This window comes from Cyprinus carpio, chromosome B10 (assembly GCF_018340385.1).
Source record: "Cyprinus carpio isolate SPL01 chromosome B10, ASM1834038v1, whole genome shotgun sequence".
NCBI classification, from domain to species: Eukaryota; Metazoa; Chordata; class Actinopteri; order Cypriniformes; family Cyprinidae; genus Cyprinus; species Cyprinus carpio.
The window spans coordinates 2,530,883-2,547,378 of NC_056606.1; the positions used below are offsets into that span (position 1 = coordinate 2,530,883).

Here is a 16,496-nt window from a genome sequence, read left to right on the forward strand (position 1 = left end):
GTGGAATGAATGTGTCTTATACACATAATGAGCTGACATTAGGAGTAACTTCTTAAAGTGGCAGGACTAATCTATGTTCCACATGGGCACATAACCAATCTGTGGGAGCCAGAATTTTTGCTGGTTGGTTGGGGATCAAATACTTATTTCACTCACTGTAATGCAAATATATTTCTAACCTTTATATAATGTTTTTTTTTTCTGGATTTGTTTTTTTTTTTGGTTGATATTCTGTCTCTATCCATTAAAATAATCCTACCATAAAAATTACAGACCCTTAATTTCTTTGTAAGTGGGAAAACTTACAAAATCAGCAGGGGATCAGATAGATATTTTCCCCACTGTATCAGTCATAAAATGAAAATGGCTATCGGACAGAATTAAAATTTTGGTGTATTGCTAAGGATAATGAGTGACATTATATAGGATAGCAAATAGATGTTTGATCAATTTTTTAAGCAATTTTTGTTTTATTGTTTTTAGTTATTTGCTTAGGATAGGAAATGAGCAGTACGCCAATAATTAATTTGTTTAGTTTTAAAGATGTTTTATGATAATTATTGTGTAGTCCGATCAGTCAGCTCTGCTTTTTTGTTTAGCATATTTCATTTGTTTTAATTGCATTTGTATTGTTAAGGTTTAGTTTGTGTGTTTTTGTTGTTTTTTGTAGCCTGACATTTGTCCCACATGGCAAACAAGACAGATCCACATCAAACAGTGTTAAAATGGGGTAATGGAAAGAAGAGTGTATGGTCTTGTCAAGCTTGCCATGCTTATGTCAGCAATGTGTCGTCACATCCAAAGAAAGTATGACAGAGCAAGACAGAAGTATTATGTCTGTATAATATTTTTTTGTTTGTATATTATTTTTGTGTTTTTTGTTTTGTGTTGTTTCTATTTTGTTGGTGCATTAAAGGTTTATTTGTGTTGATTATATGATTGTACCCATGTGACCACTTTGCCATTTATACTGTACACATCAATCAGGAGACCATTAGGAATTATTACAGGAACCGTGTTGGAAAGTTGCTTTGAAAATGTAAAAGGTTACAGATTAAAAGTGTTATAAGTAGTGTAACTACTTCAGTTACTTTATAAAGTGATGTAACTGATTACATTTGATTACTTTTTGATTACTTTTCTAAATTTCGAATGAACTGACAATCATTTTCCAACATTTAAGGCATGTAAGTAGTTACTCCCCAACACTGGTGAAGAACCATGTCTTTAAATATCAAGAAGTCTTCAAAGCAGCAGCAGTCGCACTCTTAATTACCCTAACACAGCTGTGGTTTCTAATTGATAAATAAAGAAAAGATTCGAAGAGATTAGTAAAGCACACACTGCTTGTAATCTGACACATTGAGAGTTGGTCCCGCCTCTGAGTATGTAAAATACACATGCTCACGGGGAAGAGTTTCTGTTCAGCAGTTGGCTGGAGGGAGTCCACATTCACACCGCGCGCAGAACTTTGACTGACTGACAGCTTAACAGAGCTAAAGGCCATCATGTCTGAGAAGAATACAGGTAAAGAAGGGAAAAGTGGCGTAAAGAAAAAGGATAAGGACCCTGAGAGATCAAACAAGTCTGACAACTCCCCGCAAGGTAAAGTGCTGCTCTGTTGAGGTGTGGGAAATGTGTCCAGTTTTTGGGTGTTGTGAATGGATTGACAGCTCGACTACTGAGTAGGCTTCAATTGTTTCTGAGCTCAGCTCTTTTTACTTGTGAGCTGCGCTTTTAGGTTACAGGTGTTGCAATCCACTGTGACGTTTGTTCGCCTGTTACTCTGTCAAGGGAGAAAGTGCAGAAATGTTAGTAACCATTAACATGACCCACCGGTCTGGTGACTTAATGGAGAGGGTTTCTGTTTTCATACAGGCTGCTTAACTTATAGTTGATTTTATAATAGTTCAATGGTGTTCAACACTTCTCAAATTTCTACAAATTCTGTTTATTAGCATTATATTAATCTAAAAACAATTTGAGTGAAAGGTTGAATTGGAAAAATGTGCTTAAATGTGAGAAGGTCTCAGTATTTGGTCTATGTCTTTTTTACTTTGAGGACAGCAGCACTGGAGCTTCATGAACTACACTTGATGATCATGTTCACAGCATGATCTGAGATGTTCCAAAGAGACCAAAGCAAAAATAAATATATATTTTGTGGTGTTATTTTTTTATTATTTTTTTGTTGTTTATTTAAAAATTTTGAATTAGATTTGAATCAGATACTGTCATTTTTGGACCTCATTGTATGTAACTGAACACACACTCTTGGTTATTGATTATTAACGCTAAGTATTAACGTTATGTGTGATAAGAATCGAAGGTTAGTGAGTTTTAACATTTAGATATGTTAATTTTCAATTTATTTTATCACAGTTATGGCAGAAGGTCTGAGTGAATAGATTCTGTGAATTATCCCCTGGTGAAATATTAGGCAGAAGAACTCATTCACGTTTCTCTGCACTGATTCGGTAATACGCTCGTGTTGAAACACGCTCGTGCCAGCTTTAGATGAAACTTGCTTGTGAAAAATGAGTCCTGTTCGTTGAGTTTCAGCATGGTGCCAGTGTGTGTGTGTGTGTGTGTGTGTGTGTGTGTGTGTGTGTGTGTGTAAACACATGCCAGGAATTACTGTGAAGTATTTGGACCTTCAAGTCTACTTAAAAATGTCTGAATGTCTCTCCGTTAGACATAAAATATCAAAGCAACTTTTATTTCTTGTAAGAAATCTTTGAAATCTAAACATCTGACGTAAAGATGAAATGATAAAAGATCTAGTGTTTAAAATAAAGACCAATGCATTATGCCACTTTTTTGTAGTTAGTAGTCCATGGTTAATGTGATTCTCTACACGTGTTTTTTTTTTTTCTTGCTAGGACACCGTGTGAGAACTGACTCACTTAATTTCCAGTGATATTTTCGACTTGATTGCACAAATACTATTTAAACCGAACTGAGCTGGATGATGGCATCACTGAATTCAATGTTGAACTGCCTTTAACTGAAAATTGAGTGTCCTTAAGCATTATTGACACACTATTTTCATATTTAATGCTGTACAGTTGCTTTGACACAATCTGTGTTGTTAAAAGTGCTATATAAATAAAGGTGACTTGACTTCATACATTACTAAAGATCACCAAAACACCAGCTGATTCAGTCTTGTGAAGAAAAGTGATGTTAATGAAGAAAAAATATCATTTAGACATGTCTAATCGTGACTGAAGTGTCCAGATTGAATACTGTATATGATAGTAATGTAAATATATAAATACATCTATATAATCTTTGTAAGGTTGTTCTATTTGATTTTGAGTTTTGATGTGAGTTTGTGTGGTATAATCCTCCAGTCAATGGTACATCACTAATGGATTTCCCCCCTTTAATTACAACAGTTTTATTATTGTTAGGAAAAAGTAGGAAAAATAAGATCACTGGCTGATCTGTCTGTCTGAACCTCATATTAGATCATGGAATTCTTCTCTCGCTGTACTGGAATGTGGACCCTGATCCGACTCGATTTTGCGGCCTAAGAAACAGTGTAGGAGTTTCCCCAAAGGCAACTGGCCCGTGACATAAATGACATAAAGATGGATGGGTGGATGGGTGGAAGTATGGACATGGCATAATGGAGGAGATGGATGGGTTGGAGTCTGGTAAAGGTGATTTATGTTATGTGTCCATGATTTTACTATGCTAAAATATGACATGCATTTATAACGCACTCAATGGAGCGTGTAGGTGGATGGATGGCATCTATGTGAGGAAACCCAATAGGTGTCCCTGTAGAGATTTCTACAGGAATGAAGCAGGTCTGTCTGTATTGCTCTAATCACTGTGCTATGCAAACGATTCTTGTTATTAAAAGCACCTTGTCAACAGGAAATGTTGTAAGATAAGGCAATAGCCTGCTGCAGATGAGCAAGATTTTTGAGCTGCGTAGTGTATCATTGGGAACTGGGGGTTTGGACTGATTCGGAGTTTAGTGTTTCTGATGATTCACAATAAATTGAGCGGCTGTGACTGGTTTAAGCTGGCAAACAAACACCTTCTGGTTCAGTAGAAATCTGAGTTCTTTTGTTAGATTTACCAGCCCAAAATTCAAGAATAAATTGTTAAAATATAGTCACGTGAACCTGTGCCATTTGAACTTCCCATGTAAAAAACAATTGCACTTCCATATTCAATATTTTGAACTTATGATACTAAAAATAGTTCTTCGGTATTTAAAAAAAACTTAAGAACATTTAAGTGTACTCAAATGTGCTATTTTGAGATGCCATGAATATGAAGTAAAATGTGCTTTTAACATACTCAGTATTAAAAAAATGTATTTAGTTACCACAAGTAGTACACTTGAAGCCATCTTTCATACACAAACACCATTTACAACACAAACACATTATTTAGTTTAGTTGTGAATCTACCTATGATGTTTTTTTTCTTTAAGAAATATGCTGTCATTTGTAGAATTCAAACAAAATAATTAATGAAAGGATTACATACCAAAGCCATTGTTTTATTCTTTATAAATGTATTAAATAAAAATACATTTACAACACACTATATAAAAACGTGTGACAGCATGGCCTGACCTGATATTTAACACTTTTGAGAACACAATTCAACCTTTCAGTTTAAATATGCATGAATTAAAGTATATAGTGGCTCTTTTGTGTCAGCACATTAGATACTAAAATATGTTTGGAATTGTCACTATATATTGAGTATGTATTTAAAATTACTTTTGTGCTTGAAATCTACATGCAAACCACTGCTAGAAAAACATACATTTGTGTAATTAGGCTTGATTGATGAAACCTAACAGTTTAGAGCTGTGTTTGTATTACATCCGCTCAAGTGTGTGTGCACACATTTTTACAAATTCAGATTTCAGTTTATTAGTGTCTTTATGGGTACTTCTGTCATATACTGTACAACATAAATTATATTTATCATTTATTAGTTCACTGTTTATTCTGCTGAGTATCAAATCAAAGCATCACATTTAACTAGAAAGTTTCATGGCATCAAACGACTCTGAGGAGGGAAAGAGCTATAGGGATCTATTTTAACAAATTTCTGGAATGATGCACTTCTTTACTGAGAGGACAGCAGTGTGGGTCACACCAGAGAACATCTGAGTAATATTTAGCCAAAAAAACTAAACCTATTTTCTTTTTGTATTTTTGACATGATTGCATGACAATTAAGAGGAGCCTCTTCTCAGACAATAATAATATAATTAGAATGGGGTGAAATATTTTTATTTTTATTATTTTTTTGGGTTGTGGTATTATTTGGGTTTTTTCTGTTTTGTGTGTTTGTTTCATTGGGTGGGAAGTTAAAGGACCTGCGGAGCGTGACAGTGGAGGATGGAAAAAAGACTGTACTGAAGTGTGAGATTGTGGCGGGAAACCCAGTGCCCAGCATTAAGTGGTACAAGAATGGAAAAGAGCTTGCAGGCAAAAACAAACCCAAAAGCATAAAGCTTAAAAAAAAGAAACAGTAAGTTCCCATAACAGAATTACACTTAAGAAAAAACATGATTATTAGTTGTTCAGGATGACGAAGGTTTTGCTTCATTGAATATGGAGTCAGAAATCTTACTGTTGTATTTACAGGAACAGATATCAGCCATGTGTGTAGTATGTGGGCAGGTGATTGTCAAATTTAACCCTGTACAATCCAAACAGGCCTGTGCTGAGATACAAGAGCAGTGCATTTATACTTCAATTCTCCTTTTAAATTCAGCTCTTAATGATGAAAGACTGTTTATTTGCGACAGCGTTGGACTTTTGAGAAGCATTATTATTAATGAACATAGCCTGTTTTTTTTTGAAGGTGGATTGTATTTTTGATGTTGATTATGAATTAGAAAGATTATGTTGCTGGTTTATACACCTGTGAGGCAGTCAACAACCTTGGAAAAACAAATACTACAGCAAGCCTAAGCATCAGGAAAAGTAAGAATGCATCCTTTTTACAAGTATTAAAATCAATGTGCAAATCAGGGACAAGAGTTACAACCCAGAATGATGGCGGTACCACCCAATCCAAGCTGCCAGAATATACTGGGAAAAATCCTAATCAAAGCTGCAAGATCGTCATAAGTGAACCTCTCTCTCATATGTAGCTATGGAAAGTCTGATTAATGTTAATGAATAAGTTCATCCTAAATGGCGCTCTCTTTCTCTCATACGGTATGTAGCTTTGTGAAGTCAGTGAAAAGCCTGATTCATTCTGGTAAATTGGATTATATAACTGACTCGGTTATATAAATTGGGGCGTTTTCATGTTTTAGTATTTATTTCAATCATAAATGTTTATTTTCTATTGTTTTCGATGTTAGGGATAGTCTCCTTGGTTGGGATTTTTCATTTTGAAATAATTATAAATAATAAATAATATCATGTGATATAGGCACAGAATAGGGGATTTCTGGCCTCACCACTACAAATAAGATACTGTAAATAATAAATAAATAAATACCATAAATTGTAATGTTATGTATGAATCATGTTGGACAGTGAATCACATAGTAAAGTTTTATAAAGCTTCGAAATTTCACATAATAGTTCAAACAGAGAGGTTTTTATAAAAGCTAGATAAGCGGTTATTAATAAGCTGTTGTCCAGACTAGTGTTTTATGAGCAAGAGCTTAAAGAAAGGACAAAGTTCTTCAAGTCAGGTGGTTTTTTATGTAAAGTGCTTTGATGGCAAAGATCACTCTCATCACATCTGTGCAACACAAGATGACCAGTTTTTGTAGGTTCAAGCGTGTTTAAAATCCAGTTAAAGCTTGTTTAAAATTCAGATGCATTGATTACACACAACTTTATTTGCTTTTAGAATTTCTGTCTTATATTTATTGGGTTATTGTTGTTGCTTCGTTGGTTATCACGGGTATAGTGCTTAAAATGATGCAGTAAAAGCCCTACCATTCGCAGCCTTTGTGCTCCAGATGTGAATGATTTCTTTCTAAGGAGAGGTGTGCTGTGCTGTTAAATGATCAGGCGCATGACTTTCACCCATTTCCAACAAATTCCACTGACACACATTGAAGAACCCAAGCCATATCTGAAGACCTGAATATCACTGTAAGTGCGTCCCAGTTCACATAATTGCACCACTTTGTAGTATAAATAGTGTGAGTAGTGTGTTAACACTGAAAATGCCAACAAAAAGAAGTGCACTTCAAATAATCAGATGATGCACAGAACATTGGACACTTAATGTGCTCAACAGTTGCAGCTGTTCTTACGTAATGGAATCATGTAACCATATACGTAGCAATACACTAAACTCCATTTATGACACCTTAACAACAGCATAGCAATGCCCTGGCCACCCAAGCATTGTGGTGAACTGTGCATGGGCAAACTCCACTTTTCCCCAGTAAAATAAGTTTATCTCATTAAACTCATGCTGTCTGCTTACTTACATCCACAACTGTAATACAGCCCAAATTATGATATTGATCAACTGTGGGCTAAGAGTCTAAAATAATGTGGTTAATAGTTATGTTGTTATTGTTAGTTGTGTTTGTTTTAGATCATGTGTTACATTGCAAAAATGATTAGTTTTCTGTTCCCTGTAATCCAGTTTCCTAATGCATTTTTTTTTATTATTGTGTGTTAATTGGGTTTGTTTGTTTGCCAATTTTTTGAATTATTGGGTATTTTATTTGTTTTATTGGGAATTGGGAAAGGTAGAAGATCTGTTAATGTTAATTACTGTAAACGGCCTGATGTTAATGTCTCACAAACCCGCTAAAGAATACAGTTCTGTGCAGATTTCCACTGTAGTGCGTGATTTTAGGATGTTAAACTGGTTTAACATGCTGTGGTCATTATGATGGCCAGGAGCAGGAGGTGGAGATGTGCTGTTCTAAATGCAAAATAAAATGCAAACACATGCAGCCTTGTTTCTGATACAGGTATAACCCCATATACAAACCCCAGAAAGTGTTTCATCCTTTTAGGGACCCTAACTTCTCTGTCAGACTTTATAGAGACTGGGATGTGATCAGATGTGGGTACATTTACTTCGTTACATTTACTTGAGTAAATGAACTAATACTTTTGGAGTATATTTAAAGATGGGTACTTTTACTCTTACTTAAAGCACATTTTTAGTGACAAAACTGTACTTTTACTTCGTTACTGTGGGCTGCGCTCCTCTCGTTACTTTATCTTAATGCAATACAAGTTATAAATGCTTCAGTTTATTCCAAACGCGCCGTCTACTTTTCTCTGGGCAGTGAGCGATGCCCATTCGTGAATGATTCATTCTTTTGAGTCAATTCTGTTCAAAGGCTTATTCAAACCAGTGAATTGGTTCGCGAATCAGTTTCCCTGCCGCACACGCTGAGCTGTCTGAAGAAGCAGTTCACTCAGAGTTGTAACAGAAAGTTTAAGAACATCAGGATCGTTGAAGACGTGGCTTTGGATCTACACACAATTGAAAGCAAATTTGAAAAGGCTACTGTTTGATAGCGATGAAGATCTTTATTAGATGAACACCACGTGTGCTGTCTACGGTTCAACAGGTATAACTTAGGCTACATTCGATTACAGTACACGATACCACTATGACATCACCAGTTTGTTGTACATGTAACTTATCAATTAAATACAATGTATATATTTTTTTACATTACATAAGCTGTCACAGAGTATGAAATGAATACCCTCCAAAACCACATTAGCTCTGTTCCAGGAGGAATGCCTTCGCCTAGACACATATTGATATTTCCACAATATTTACGCTTGCAGAAATATACATTTGTTTACATTTTGCAGAACAGACAAGAAGATCCGTCAATGTGCATTTGGTTCGTTATGTTCAGATGTTTGGTAACTTAGCCGTCATGTGAGGAGTTTTCACTCTTCTCCGTGTCAGAGGTTATTTATACATATATAATACATAATTTACTTTAAAATATAATTTAATTCAGTGATGCAAATCAGAATTTTCATCAGCTGTTACTCCAGTTTTCAGGGTCACGATCCTTCAAAAAATAATTCTAATATATTGATTTATTTCCAGTGCTGGAAACAGTTTTGATGCTTAATATTTTTTGGAATCTTTGACATTTTGTTCAGGACTCTTTGATGATAGAAAGCTAAAAAGAACATCTTTGATAGTAAGTCAACATATTGGATTGATTTCTGAAGGATTATGTGACACTGATGACTGGTGTATAGGCTGATGAAATATATACAGTATACACACACACATACATTACATACATTTTATCTATATATCTAAATAAAAAATAGACTATAGATATTCAGTATATGACCCAAAGTGACTAGTAACTAACTACTTGAGTAGTTTTTTTATCCGATACTTTTTTACTCTTACTCAAGTAACTATTCAGACTATTACTTTTACTTGAGTAAATATTTTTATAAGTACTTTTACTTTTACTTGAGTACAGTTTTTGGTACTCTACCCACCTCTGGATGTGATGTTCATGCTGAGCTGTCTGATGACAGTTTTCCTGTGGTGATGGTGGTCAGTAATTGTCTGTGGGTAACTTTAATGAGTTAGAGACGTCCTGAGCTTTTTCCACAGAACAGAAGCACTTTCAGAGCTTACAGTCATATCCGGAGCCAGATAAACTCTGCATGCTGCAAAATCCTAGATCAATCTCCTTTTCAAAGGCAGAATCTCTGAATGTATGGATCTGCATTTACACTTTATTGATTTGTGGGATTTTGTCTGAGTAGTTTCCCCTCAGGTTCGCCATGTAAGCAGTCCTCTCTTGTAACGTGAGACCAACGGCCACCATTAGACACTTCCTCATAGACATCCACCAAATTCATCAAAGCTTCTCATTTGACCCATTTCAAGGAAACCGACCCTCTCCATTCCATTGATGGTATTATATTCCAGTTGATCACAAATCTTTCAGTATGTTTTTAAGTAACACCTTTTTTTATCTTAATTAAAGTTGACAACACTTGAGTTTTTATGCTTCTTTCTATTTTTTTTTTTTTTTCGGAGAAGATATACAAAGCAGATATATTTGTGACTTTATCTTCTACAAGTCAAGTCACATCTATTTAGACACATTTTATGCACTATAGATTAAGATGGTAAAATTAATGAGTTATGCTCTACAGAAGAAGTAGTAGTAGTGGAAGTAGTGTCATTATTCTGCTCAATTAAATTCAGTGTTCTTTTAATTCAGGTCAATAACTGTCAAAGTTCATCAGTTACCCTAGTGAAAAATAAATATACTAAAATGTATTTGCAAGACATTTATTTATTAGGTACACTTTAAATATCTTGCATTTAAAGACATTTAAATGATATTATTGAAAGATCATACAATCTTATTAATAGTGCTTAAAATTAAGAAATTTGCATTGTGCACAAGTAGTACTCCAAATAAAGTTTAATTATATTTTTTATATCAGTAAGTGTCAAAGAAATATGTTAATATATTTGAACTATGCTTAGTATGAAATAACTGTATTTTAAATATATTATTTTTCTACTAGGGTATGAAACACATTTAAGCTATAAAGCAGCTCTACATAAGGCAATTGTCTCATTGTGTTGATTTTGTTCTTATGTGATAATTTTCAGTGCAGTTAAGAGAATAATATTATTGAATATTAAGTATGTAAGCCAGCAGCAAGTGTGGGTTTAGGACTGACTGAACAATATTTTTGTAAATCCAAAGTCATATTTAAATGCACTTGTCACTCTCAGAACTTTGTTCATGCACAGCCATAGTTCATTTCAATTCTAAGTTCTTGGTTCTCTGAAACAAGCTTTGTTTTAGCCATACCATACCTGCAGCAGTGGTCAAACAAGATTTACAAAACTCAAGACATTGCTCAATTACATTACCACACAATGCTGCTGGGTGTAAAAAAAAGTGGTCATTAGGCTGGGAATTGGGAGGTGGAAGGAAAAACACTGACATTTCCGTTTCTGGACGGCAATAAAATCAGACTAGCACTGATAAATGCTGAAATTACATCATGGCCCCATGAAAAACAATTATGAGTGACATTTTAGGGCCAGTTTCATTTGTGTTTTGTCTCCGTGGCTGTATGAGCTCACGCAGTGTTCTGTCCTGTGGTCCGAATCAGTAAAGTCCAGCTGTACTGCAGGACAAGGAAAGATGTCATATGTGTGGAATTTGGGTCCAGTATCATTCATTACATTCTTTGCATATGTCTGAATGCTTTTATAAGTGGTCATCTGAACAGGTCAGGTTTTAATTACAGTGTCTAGACATGTGTAGAGGTCTGTGGAGGACCGCTGATTAACGATAGACAAAAAAGGCCAAACCAGATCAGAGTGAAATGCATTTTGGTGAGTGGTGCTTTCCTCTGCAAATCTCACTGCCAGCAGGCAGGAGTGTTGTGAGTGTTTGCCAAAGTCTCCCTGTTCAGTCAATAGGGCGTTCTGCATCGCCTAGGGAGCTGCTGTACTGCGTTCTGGGTGGTTACTTAAATCACCTACCCAAAATATGAGTCAGGCTGGCGTCACAGCGAGGGTCACAATACTGTAGGTGTGGACAGGAGTCGGTTCTGGAGGTGTGACTGCAGTGGTCTGCAGACTGTAGCGTGTAGGCGAGGTCTTTGTCTGTAGTGGTCTGTGTCACAACACACTCTTTAGTCTTATATGTATTTGGGTAAAGTTCAGAAGGAGAGGAAAATATGCAAATGAGGGAAGATTGAATAATTACAGTATGCTGAGTGCTACACACTGCACTGCAGCAGGAACAGGAGAGTTTGGCTTTTACAGAGACATCATTACAATGATAAATTGACTAATGCATCAGCAGTGTGACATTAAAAGGCTTTAGGAGAGATCGCAGAGCTTGGCAAAAGGAAAACCATTTGTTTCATTGTTTTATATGTTTCATTGTTTTGGCCATGGAAAGAATATTTTTTGTTATGATGTTCTACATGTTCATTTTGAGTCAATTCCACGTTTAGAAAAAATAAATTAATAAAATCCCTGTAAATTTTCTTGGTTAATGTTGGGTGAATTAATGATTGCGTACCTGTTTCCTGTGTGAAATGTTTGTCTGATAAAAAAAAATTTTGACCAGTCAAGCAGTGCTAAATAATGATCAAACGATCAAAATAATAATAAATAGGAAATACTGAAATGTACTAAAATAAAGAATGTTTTTAACAAATAAAAAGATCCACTAAAAAAACAAAACTAAAATTTCAATATATGTACATCTCAATATCTTGTGCAATTTTGTTCTCATGCAAAAAAATAAACATTGTATGCAAACACATAAATTGCACATAAAACAGTTTTTAAATGAACTTAAATTATTTCTATTTGTTGTTGAAATATATTCATTTACACATTGGCTGTCATAACTTGTTTCATAACAGATTTATTTAAACATACATTAAATAATAAAGACATCACTAACAGGTAAAATAAAATCTGATAGTCTAATTTTTCGCAAATTCTCTTCACTAGACTTCTCTGGGGAATTAACGAGCTGTGGACACTGATGACTTGCCTGAGTTAATTGAAATGCTATGTGACATTTTGTTTACAAGCTGTTTTATTGACATCTTTCCGCGGTTGAAACACTGATTGAGCAATCACATGAGGCATGAGATGTTCATTCATGTTTATTTCGCGTTAAAGCTATCAAAGTTAGTAGTAAAGAGAAAGTGATGATCATGTTGCGGTTTGAACTGAAACGTTTATACATCGATCTGTCGCGCCACATCAAAGAGCGTCAAATGGAATTTTTTCCTGAAAAATCTTTTTTATATCATTTGAAAGATGAGACTTTGTTTTTTTTTATCAAAAGTAACAATATATTAAACTGGAAGTTTCCAGTTAAGTTTCACTCTTGCAGAGGTTTAAACAATGCTGTGCACACGTGTGCACCGAACCGAAAGACCCGTACTGAAAATTTTCGGTATGAAAACGTGTACCGTTATACCCCTATTTTACAGGAAAATGTTAAAGATGCAGTTGAATTAAAGGCAATACAAAAGTTGATCACAAAAAAAAAGAAAACATTAAAGATGCTGATTAAGAAAAAAAAGTTGATCACAAAAAATTTTTTTTACATTAAAGATGCTGATCTACTTGGTATGAAACATTAAAAGATGAAACATGAAAAAGGCAGCATGGGACACGATTAGATGAGAAACCATGTAGGGCAGGATTTGATTTTATATTGAAGTCATCTGAGAGGTGGCAAAAGTTATATTTTGCTGAATCATTTTATAACATTATTTTCTTTGGATAATGTGCACTAATGAATCAATAAGACCAGGAAGATGATTTCATGTTGACTTGTGTGTGAGATGGATGATCCTGCAGCTCCGGCACCAGTCGGGCGGCCCCTGGAGCTGAGGACACTAACAGACGGTCAGACGTGACGCTGCGTCTGACTCCAGCCGTGACAGCACAGGAGAATCTCTTTAAAAGCTCCTCCATGTTTGTGTGTCAGCAGAGAAAGCAGCGTTATTGAATTGCTGCCCAAGACCTTGTTCGTTAATAAAACTCTTGCCTTGACGTGTTCAGCATGAAAAGCTTCTCATCTCCTAATGCACCAGTAACCCGTCACCCGCCAAACCGATGCTGTTTCACTTCACATTATTCCCAACTGTTAGCCATAAATAATTAATTCAACTTCCTCTTAGAAGGATTTAGAATTTATCCTCATTTCACTTCATGAATACTTACAGTTAGCAGGTCAGACGTTTGAATTTATCATTGAGTTCATAGTTTATTATAATGTAAATATTACCATTACATTGATTTTTTCAGAAGAAAAGATGATCTGAACACTGATGTGAAAGTTGTAGCATTACTCTAGCATTACATGGCTTACCCACCCACATCCCTCTGATCCCAATGTAAATTGTATTACTATAATATTAATAAAGAAAAAAACTTCTTTTGATAAAATACATCATGGAATATAATCATATATGGGTAACAGAGAAATTATAGCTAATTAGCTTCAAACTACACATGACAACTAATGAGGTTAATATAACACTTTTACTTAAACATTACTATCAATCACCATTGTGTGTTTGTTATAACTTCTGACTTTGGTAAAAAGATATTAGATATAGGCAGAAATATATTATTAGTAACATTTTAGAAGAATATTGTTGGGGAAGATATGCAGTTATGGGACATGAAGGTAATGTAGCTAGCAGTGTAACTAATTACTGTTGGCAGAAAGTAATAAGTAATGTAATAATATTACTTTTGAAAGGAGGAACTAGAAACGAGTAATACATTTATTTTTTTAAGTAACAAGCCCAACACTTATTATCTATGTTTACTCAATATTAACATATTGAATGACAATCATTCAGTGGCAGTTATTTTAGTGGATAAAAATGACAATCTTAGTTTACTGTAACCTATGCGTAGAAAACCTGCTAAAGCCTTTGTAAGTTGGCTTATTTTAGTGAGCAATTTTCTGAATTAAACTCATTGTTATCCATCTTCAAAAGTACATCTGGTGTAGATATGTAAACTTTTTTTAATGCTTGGTCTGTTGGGTTTTTTTTGTGAGCTGTTTTTGTAAACATTTTTATAAGGACTTTTTCCTTAGTTGTTGCTGGTATGTCCAGCCGGACGTTAACATCTGTCCATTCAATGACAGTCCATTTCCTTTTCTGTGAGAGTGAGGGGTCACGACTGTTGACCTGACATTATGACCCTACACACATACACACACCCTCGTGTACGTTTGAATCCGAGCCTAATGGTAATGAGACGTGGGACAGCTTAACAGGCCTGAGGGGACTTAAACCCCTCTGTATCTGCCTCATTTACCCCTGCAGGGGCTCGATGCCACGTGTCATGTGGTCACTAATCCCAGCTCATCTAATAATGGTGACAAGTCATCAGCCCACACCAGAGTTTGAGGGACAGTCGAAAGTAATGTGTATGTTTGTGTGCATAAAAGAGTGAGTTTGAATATCATCATTTCAAGATCATGTAAAAACGTACATAGTGACGATGTCAAGGATGAGTCTGAATCTGACTAATCTGTTAAACAGATGGCCTCCGTCTAGGTTAACCACGAAACCCGTCAAGTCATATTTCACCCCAAAATCAAAATAAATTATGTTGTGCTCAAAGAATATTAAATCAGGATTTTAAAGCACATTTTAACTCTAAAATAACCCCACTCATTACTGTAAAGCAAAAAAAAAAAGTAATTTTGTTTATGGTACTTTTAAGTTCATAAGATGGAAATCTGATGATGAAATGTCATTGAAAATAATGGAGAAAAATTCAAAAGCATTAAAGTAATGAGAATTTGTGTGTGTGTGCAAAATACTCCATAATGCTGAAAAAAAGAATCTTAATAAAAACTGGCTTTTTATGCCAAATGTATATATTTATTTATTTATTTATTTAATTGAATATGCTGAAATTCACCCAAGCACAAAATTTGAATGATTTAGAGGTTTGGTTTCATGGAGCCTTTATTTATTTATTGGCCTGTTTTGTCTTTGTAATATTCTAAATGATGTACATGCTAAATGTAATGTTAAATCATTCAACGATTTGTTATATTACTTTTACACTTCCATATTACAGTACATAATGGCTTTAAAGATAAATCTCACTGTGTCAGCTGTGAAATTGGCTTAATTTTGAGATCACTGAAGGGAATGTATCTAATGGCAATGAAGGACTAGTAATAAATGACTTGAACTACATAATAGTGACAAAAGCAGTTAATTAGAGAAGCCCTTTTTCTTATATTGTGTGTTAGTTCAATTGACGTGTAAAGAAAACGCCTCATTATATTTAAGCACACTAATTTCCGGTGTGGCTTCAGTATTCCCTGTGGAGTCTGTTCCTCATGCAGTATTTATTGGTCCTGGATTGGGGGTTCTGGACCGCCTGCGATCTCTCGGCCCATGAGTCAGCGTTCCTTTAGCATGTACAGGCAAATGTGATTATAGAACAGTAAAGGGCAGACTGAATGTATACCAACATTACTCAAACAGATCAGTTTAGACTTTAAAAATCAGCTCTGTGATTTAAAAACAGGCATTTGATTGAATGATGCTGTGAGGGGTTCGTGAAGCATTTCCATTCATGTTTTATTCTCATTTATCATCAGCACTACAGCCGCCTTTTTGAGAAAAGATAAACCTTAAAATCTGATAACTGTGGTCATTTCTTGTGTCAGTTTTAACATCTACCAACAGAATTTTTCTTTTTGAATGTGCCTATTTTTTGAATATATTAAAAAAATGTTTTTATTTTGTGAAAAATTACAGAAGTTATATTTTTTTAAGCTGTAATAATGACATGACATGAAGTATTGAGAAGTGTCCTGTGATGTGATATTTCATCTAAACCCATTTTAATCTTTATGGAATGCACTCGTTGGTTCACAGTGAATTCACAGTTTTAACGTGCATGTTTGTTTTTATTTATTTTTAAGATCTAAGTTAAACTATCTGTTGTTGCTTTCAGTATGG

General features: G+C 34.8%; 1 pseudogene; it reads left to right on the plus strand.

Annotated features, from left to right (window-relative positions):
- The first annotated feature begins 1,401 nt into the window (after nt 1-1,401).
- LOC109108536 overlaps nt 1,402-16,496 on the plus strand; it is a 51,265-nt pseudogene continuing 36,170 nt past the window's right edge.